The following is a 10,145-nucleotide window of genomic DNA, read 5'->3' on the forward strand; positions in this document are numbered from 1 at the left end:
TAAAAAAATATGTTTGGTGAATAGATCTATACAAACAAGTTTTATATAGCTCTATTGTTCGATGACAATTAGTTAACAGCAGGGTGGACCACGTGAAGGTTGTCATCTCCCACCCCACAAATAACAGTTAAAGGGAATCTTAATACATCCTTAATGAGTACTCAATAAATAACACTAAAGACAATGTCATGACCTTGTAGTTAAAAAAATTGTTTGGTGCATAGAGCTATACAAACAAGTATTTATATAGCTCTATTGTTGGATGACAAATAGTTAACAACAGGGTGGACCACGTGAAGGTTGTCATCTCCCACCCCGCAAATAAATGTTAAAGAAATCTTAATAGATCCTTAATGGTCCTAAACACCATATAAATAGCACTAAAGACCATGTCATGACCTGGTAATTAAAACATTGGTTTGGTGCAAAGAGCTATACAAACAAGTATATGAAGCTGTATTGTTTGATGACAATTAGTTAACAACAGGGTGGACCACGTGAAGGTTGTCATCTCCCACCCCACAAACAACAGTTAAAGAAATCTTAATAGATCCTTAATGGTACTAAACACACATTAAATAAACACTAAAGACAATGTCATGACCAATATAATTAAAACATTGGTTTGGTGCATAGAGCTATACAAACAAGTATATATAGCTCTATTGTTTGATGACAATTAGTTAACAACAGGGTGGACCACGTGAAGGTTGTCATCTCCCACCCCACAAATAACAGTTAAAGGAATCTTAATAGATCATTAATGGTACTAAACACACATTAAATAAACACTAAAGACAATGTCATGACCAATATAATTAAAACATTGGTTTGGTGCATAGAGCTATACAAACAAGTATATATAGCTCTATTGTTTGATGACAATTAGTTAACAACAGGGTGGACCACGTAAAGGTTGTCATCTCCCACCCCACAAATAACAGTTAAAGAAATCTTAATAGATCCTTATAGGTACTAAACACACATTAAATAAACACTAAAGACAATTTCATGACCAATATAATTAAAACATTGGTTTGGTGCATAGAGCTATACAAACAAGTATATAAATTATAGCTCCATTGTTTGATGACAATTAGTTAACAACAGGGTGGACCACGTGAAGGTTGTCATCTCCCACCCCACAAATAACGGTTAAAGGAATCTTAATAGATCCTTGATGGTACTAAACACACATTAAATAAACACTGAAGACAATTTCATGACCAATATAATTAAAACATTGGTTTGGTGCATAGAGCTATACAAACAAGTATATATAGGTCTATTGTTTGATGACAATTAGTTAACAACAGGGTGGACCACGTGAAGGTTGTCATCTCCCACCCCACAAATAACAGTTAAAGGAATCTTAATAGATCCTTAATGGTACTAAACACACATTAAATAAACACTAAAGACAATTTCATGACCAATATAATTAAAACTTTGGTTTGGTGCATAGAGCTATACAAACAAGTATATATAGCTCTATTGTTTGATGACAATTAGTTAACAACAGGGTGGACCACGTGAAGGTTGTCATCTCCCACTCCACAAATAACAGTTAAAGGAATCTTAATAGATCCTTAATAGTACTAAACACACATTAAATAAACACTAAAGACAATTTCATGACCAATATAATTAAAACATTGGTTTGGTGCATAGAGCTATACAAACAAGTATATATAGGTATATTGTTTGATGACAATTAGTTAACAACAGGATGGACCACGTGAAGGTTGTCATCTCCCACCCCACAAATAACAGTTAAAGGAATCTTACGAGATCCTTAATGGTACTAAACACACACATTAAATAAACACTAAAGACAATTTCATGACCAATATAATTAAAACATTGGTTTGGTGCGAAGAGCTATAGAAACAAGTATTTATATAGCTCTATTGTTTGATGACAATTAGTTAACAACAGGGTGGACCACGTGAAGGTTGTCATCGCCCACCCCACAAATAACAGTTAAAGGAATCTTAATAGATCCTTAATGGTACTAAACACACATTAAATAAACACTAAAGACAATTTCATGACCAATATAATTAAAACATTGGTTTTGTGCATAGAGCTATACAAACAAGTATATATAGGTATATTGTTTGATGACAATTAGTTAACAACAGGGTGGACCACGTGAAGGTTGTCATCTCCTACCCCACAAATAACAGTTAAAGGAATCTTAATAGATCCTTAATGGTACTAAACACACATTAAATAAACACTAAAGACAATTTCATGACCAATATAATTAAAACATTGGTTTGGTGCATAGAGCTATAGAAACAAGTATTTATATAGCTCTATTGTTTGATGACAATTAGTTAACAACAGGGTGGACCACGTGAAGGTTGTCATCTCCCACCCCACAAATAACGGTGAAAGGAATCTTAATAGATCCTTAATGGTACTAAACACACATTAAATTAACACTAAAGACAATTTCATGACCAATATAATTAAAACATTGGTTTGGTGCATAGAGCTATACAAACAAGTATATATAGCTCTATTGTTTGATGACAATTAGTTAACAACAGGGTGGACCACGTAAAGGTTGTCATCTCCCACCCCGTAAATAACAGTTAAAGAAATCTTAATAGATCCTTATAGGTACTAAACACATTAAATAAACACTAAAGACAATTTCATGACCAATATAATTAAAACATTGGTTTGGTGCATAGAGCTATACAAACAAGTATATATAGCTCTATTGTTTGATGACAATTAGTTAACAACAGGGTGGACCACGTGAAGGTTGTCATCTCCCACCCCACAAATAACAGTTAAAGGAATCTTAATAGATCCTTAATGGTACTAAACACACATTAAATAAACACTAAAGACAATGTCATGACCAATATAATTAAAACATTGGTTTGGTGCATAGAGCTATACAAACAAGTATATATAGCTCTATTGTTTGATGACAATTAGTTAACAACAGGGTGGACCACGTAAAGGTTGTCATCTCCCACCCCGTAAATAACAGTTAAAGAAATCTTAATAGATCCTTATAGGTACTAAACACATTAAATAAACACTAAAGACAATTTCATGACCAATATAATTAAAACATTGGTTTGGTGCATAGAGCTATACAAACAAGTATATATAGCTCTATTGTTTGATGACAATTAGTTAACAACAGGGTGGACCACGTGAAGGTTGTCATCTCCCACCCCACAAATAACAGTTAAAGGAATCTTAATAGATCCTTAATGGTACTAAACACCCTATAAATAAACACTAAAGACAATGTCATGACCTGGTAATTAAAACATTGGTTTGGTGCATAGAGCTATACAAACAAGTATATATAGGTCTATTGTTTGATGACAATTAGTTAACAACAGGGTGGACCACGTGAAGGTTGTCATCTCCCACCCCACAAATAACAGTTAAAGGAATCTTAATAGATCCTTAATGGTACTAAACAGACATTAAATAAACACTAATGACAATTTCATGACCAATATAATTAAAACATTGGTTTGGTGCAAAGAGCTATAGAAACAAATATTTATATAGCTCTATTGTTTGATGACAATTAGTTAACAACAGGGTGGACCACGTGAAGGTTGTCATCTCCCACCCCACAAATAACAGTTAAAGGAATCTTAATAGATCCTTAATGGTACTAAACACACATTAAATAAACACTAAAGACAATTTCATGACCAATATAATTAAAACATTGGTTTGGTGCATAGAGCTATACAAACAAGTATATATAGGTATATTGTTTGATGACATTAGTTAACAACAGGGTGGACCACGTGAAGGTTGTCATCTCCAACCCCACAAATAACAGTTAAAGGAATCTTAATAGATCCTTAATGGTACTAAACACACATTAAATAAACACTAAAGACAATTTCATGACCATTATAATTAAAACATTGGTTTGGTGCAAAGAGCTATAGAAACAAGTATTTATATAGCTCTATTGTTTGATGACAATTAGTTAACAACAGGGTGGACCACGTGAAGGTTGTCATCTCCCACCCCACAAATAACGGTTAAAGGAATCTTAATAGATCCTTAATGGTACTAAACACACATTAAATTAACACTAAAGACAATTTCATGACCAATATAATTAAAACATTGGTTTGGTGCAGAGAGCTATACAAACAAGTATATATAGCTCTATTGTTTGATGACAATTAGTTAACAACAGGGTGGACCACGTAAAGGTTGTCATCTCCCACCCCGTAAATAACAGTTAAAGAAATCTTAATAGATCCTTATAGGTACTAAACACACATTAAATAAACACTAAAGACAATTTCATGACCAATATAATTAAAACATTGGTTTGGTGCATAGAGCTATACAAGCAAGTATATATAGCTCTATTGTTTGATGACAATTAGTTAACAACAGGGTGGACCACGTGAAGGTTGTCATCTCCCACCCCACAAATAACAGTTAAAGGAATCTTAATAGATCCTTAATGCTACTAAACACCCTATAAATAAACACTAAAGACAATGCCATGACCTGGTAATTAAAACATTGGTTTGGTGCATAGAGCTATACAAACAAGTATATATAGGTCTATTGTTTGATGACAATTAGTTAACAACAGGGTGGACCACGTGAAGGTTGTCATCTCCCACCCCACAAATAACAGTTAAAGGAATCTTAATAGATCCTTAATGGTACTAAACACACATTAAATAAACACTAAAGACAATTTCATGACCAATATAATTAAAACATTGGTTTGGTGCAAAGAGCTATAGAAACAAGTATTTATATAGCTCTATTGTTTGATGACAATTAGTTAACAACAGGGTGGACCACGTGAAGGTTGTCATCTCCCACCCCACAAATAACAGTTAAAGGAATCTTAATAGATCCTTGATGGTACTAAACACACATTAAATAAACACTAAAGACAATGTCATGACCAATATAATTAAAACATTGGTTTGGTGCATAGAGCTATACAAACAAGTATATATAGCTCTATTGTTTGACGACAATTAGTTAACAACAGGGTGGACCACGTGAAGGGTGTCATCTCCCACCCCACAAATAACAGTTAAAGGAATCTTAAAAGATCCTTAATGGTACGTAGCACACATTAAATAAACACTAAAGACAATGTCATGACCAATATAATTAAAACATTGGTTTGGTGCATAGAGCTATACAAACAAGTATATAAATTATAGCTCTATTGTTTGATGACAATTAGTTAACAACAGGGTGGACCACGTGAAGGTTGTCATCTCCCACCCCACAAATAACAGTTAAAGGAATCTTAAAAGATCCTTAATGGTACGTAGCACACATTAAATAAACACTAAAGACAATGTCATGACCAATATAATTAAAACATTGGTTTGGTGCATAGAGCTATACAAACAAGTATATATAGCTCTATTGTTTGATGACAATTAGTTAACAACAGAGTGGACCACGTGAAGTTTGTCATCTCCCACCCCACAAATAAGAGTTAAAGGAATCTTAATAGATCCTTAATGGTACTAAACACACATTAAATAAACACTAAAGACAATTTCATGACCAATATAATTAAAACATTGGTTTGGTGCAAAGAGCTATAGAAACAAGTATTTATATAGCTCTATTGTTTGATGACAATTAGTTAACAACAGGGTGGACCACGTGAAGGTTGTCATCTCCCACCCCACAAATAACACTTAAAGGAATCTTACGAGATCCTTAATGGTACTAAACACACATTAAATAAACACTAAAGACAATTTCATGACCAATATAATTAAAACATTGGTTTGGTGCAAAGAGCTATAGAAACAAGTATTTATATAGCTCTATTGTTTGATGACAATTAGTTAACAACAGGGTGGACCACGTGAAGGTTGTCATGTCCCACCCCACAAATAACAGTTAAAGGAATCTTAATAGATCCTTAATGGTACTAAACACCCTATAAATAAACACTAAAGACAATGTCATGACCTGGTAATTAAAACATTGGTTTGGTGCATAGAGCTATACAAACAAGTATATATAGGTATATTGTTTGATGACAATTAGTTAACAACAGGGTGGACCAAGTGAAGGTTGTCATCTCCCACCCCACAAATAACAGTTAAAGGAATCTTAATAGATCCTTAATGGTACTAAACACACATTAAATAAACACTAAAGACAATTTCATGACCAATATAATTAAAACATTGGTTTGGTGCAAAGAGCTATAAAAACAAGTATTTATATAGCTCTATTGTTTGATGACAATTAGTTCACAAGAGGGTGGACCACGTAAAGGTTGTCATCTCCCACCCCGTAAATAACAGTTAAAGGAATCTTAAAAGATCCTTAATGGTACGTAGCACACATTAAATAAACACTAAAGACAATGTCATGACCAATATAATTAAAACATTGGTTTGGTGCATAGAGCTATACAAACAAGTATATATAGCTCTATTGTTTGATGACAATTAGTTAACAACAGAGTGGACCACGTGAAGTTTGTCATCTCCCACCCCACAAATAAGAGTTAAAGGAATCTTAATAGATCCTTAATGGTACTAAACACACATTAAATAAACACTAAAGACAATTTCATGACCAATATAATTAAAACATTGGTTTGGTGCAAAGAGCTATAGAAACAAGTATTTATATAGCTCTATTGTTTGATGACAATTAGTTAACAACAGGGTGGACCACGTGAAGGTTGTCATCTCCCACCCCACAAATAACACTTAAAGGAATCTTACGAGATCCTTAATGGTACTAAACACACATTAAATAAACACTAAAGACAATTTCATGACCAATATAATTAAAACATTGGTTTGGTGCAAAGAGCTATAGAAACAAGTATTTATATAGCTCTATTGTTTGATGACAATTAGTTAACAACAGGGTGGACCACGTGAAGGTTGTCATGTCCCACCCCACAAATAACAGTTAAAGGAATCTTAATAGATCCTTAATGGTACTAAACACCCTATAAATAAACACTAAAGACAATGTCATGACCTGGTAATTAAAACATTGGTTTGGTGCATAGAGCTATACAAACAAGTATATATAGGTATATTGTTTGATGACAATTAGTTAACAACAGGGTGGACCAAGTGAAGGTTGTCATCTCCCACCCCACAAATAACAGTTAAAGGAATCTTAATAGATCCTTAATGGTACTAAACACACATTAAATAAACACTAAAGACAATTTCATGACCAATATAATTAAAACATTGGTTTGGTGCAAAGAGCTATAGAAACAAGTATTTATATAGCTCTATTGTTTGATGACAATTAGTTAACAACAGGGTGGACCACGTAAAGGTTGTCATCTCCCACCCCGTAAATAACAGTTAAAGAAATCTTAATAGATCCTTATAGGTACTAAACACACATTAAATAAACACTAAAGACAATTTCATGACCAATATTATTAAAACATTGGTTTGGTGCATAGAGCTATACAAACAAGTATATATAGCTCTATTGTTTGATGACAATTAGTTAACAACAGGGTGGACCACGTGAAGGTTGTCATCTCCCACCCCACAAATAACAATTAAAGGAATCTTAATAGATCCTTAATGGTACTAAACACCTTATAAATAAACACTAAAGACAATGTCATGACCTGGTAATTAAAACATTGGTTTGGTGCATAGAGCTATACAAACAAGTATATAAATTATAGCTCTATTGTTTGATGACAATTAGTTAACAACAGGGTGGACCACAAATAAGAGTTAAAGGAATCTTAATAGATCCTTAATGGTACTAAACACACATTAAATAAACACTAAAGACAATTTCATGACCAATATAATTAAAACATTGGTTTGGTGCAAAGAGCTATAGAAACAAATATTTATATAGCTCTATTGTTTGATGACAATTAGTTAACAACAGGGTGGACCACGTGACGGTTGTCATCTCCCACCCCACAAATAACAGTTAAAGGAATCTTAATAGATCCTTAATGGTACTAAACACACATTAAATAAACACTAAAGACAATTTCATGACCAATATAATTAAAACATTGGTTTGGTGCATAGAGCTATACAAACAAGTATATATAGGTATACTGTTTGATGACAATTAGTTAACAACAGGGTGGACCAAGTGAAGGTTGTCATCTCCCACCCCACAAATAACAGTTAAAGGAATATTAATAGATCCTTAATGGTACTAAACACACATTAAATAAACACTAAAGACAATTTCATGACCAATATAATTAAAACATTGGTTTGGTGCATAGAGCTATACAAACAAGTATATATAGGTCTATTGTTTGATGACAATTAGTTAACAACAGGGTGGACCACGTGAAGGTTGTCATCTCCCACCCCACAAATAACAGTTAAAGGAATCTTAATAGATCCTTAATGGTACTAAACACACATTAAATAAACACTAAAGACAATGTCATGACCAATATAATTAAAACATTGGTTTGGTGCATAGAGCTATACAAACAAGTATATAAATTATAGCTCTTTTGTTTGATGACAATTAGTTAACAACAGGGTGGACCACGTGAAGGTTGTCATCTCCCACCCCACAAATAACAGTTAAAGGAATCTTACGAGATCCTTAATGGTACTAAACACACATTAAATAAACACTAAAGACAATTTCATGACCAATATAATTAAAACATTGGTTTGGTGCAAAGAGCTATACAAACAAGTATATATAGCTCTATTGTTTGATGACAATTAGTTAACAACAGGGTGGACCACGTGAAGGTTGTCATCTCCCACCCCACAAATAACAATTAAAGGAATCTTAATAGATCCTTAATGGTACTAAACACCCTATAAATAAACACTAAAGACAATGTCATGACCTGGTAATTAAAACATTGGTTTGGTGCATAGAGCTATACAAACAAGTATATAAATTATAGCTCTATTGTTTGATGACAATTAGTTAACAACAGGGTGGACCACGTGAAGGTTGTCATCTCCCACCCCACAAATAACAGTTAAAGGAATCTTAAAAGATCCTTAATGGTACGTAGCACACATTAAATAAACACTAAAGACAATGTCATGACCAATATAATTAAAACATTGGTTTGGTGCATAGAGCTATACAAACAAGTATATATAGCTCTATTGTTTGATGACAATTAGTTAACAACAGAGTGGACCACGTGAAGGTTGTCATCTCCCACCCCACAAATAAGAGTTAAAGGAATCTTAATAGATCCTTAATGGTACTAAACACACATTAAATAAACACTAAAGACAATTTCATGGCCAATATAATTAAAACATTGGTTTGGTGCATAGAGCTATAGAAACAAGTATTTATATAGCTCTATTGTTTGATGACAATTAGTTAACAACAGGGTGGACCACGTGAAGGTTGTCATCTCCCACCCCACAAAAATAACAGTTAAAGGAATCTTAATAGATCCTTAATGGTACTAAACACACATTAAATAAACACTAAAGACAATTTCATGACCAATATAATTAAAACATTGGTTTGGTGCATAGAGCTATACAAACAAGTATATATAGGTATATTGTTTGATGACATTAGTTAACAACAGGGTGGACCACGTGAAGGTTGTCATCTCCAACCCCACAAATAACAGTTAAAGGAATCTTAATAGATCCTTAATGGTACTAAACACACATTAAATAAACACTAAAGACAATTTCATGACCAATATAATTAAAACATTGGTTTGGTGCAAAGAGCTATAGAAACAAGTATTTATATAGCTCTATTGTTTGATGACAATTAGTTAACAACAGGGTGGACCACGTAAAGGTTGTCATCTCCCACCCCGTAAATAACAGTTAAAGAAATCTTAATAGATCCTTATAGGTACTAAACACACATTAAATAAACACTAAAGACAATTTCATGACCAATATTATTAAAACATTGGTTTGGTGCATAGAGCTATACAAACAAGTATATATAGCTCTATTGTTTGATGACAATTAGTTAACAACAGGGTGGACCACGTGAAGGTTGTCATCTCCCACCCCACAAATAACAATTAAAGGAATCTTAATAGATCCTTAATGGTACTAAACACCTTATAAATAAACACTAAAGACAATGTCATGACCTGGTAATTAAAACATTGGTTTGGTGCATAGAGCTATACAAACAAG

The sequence above is a fragment of the Asterias amurensis genome, chromosome 3 (assembly GCF_032118995.1).
Source record: "Asterias amurensis chromosome 3, ASM3211899v1".
NCBI lineage: Eukaryota > Metazoa > Echinodermata > Asteroidea > Forcipulatida > Asteriidae > Asterias > Asterias amurensis.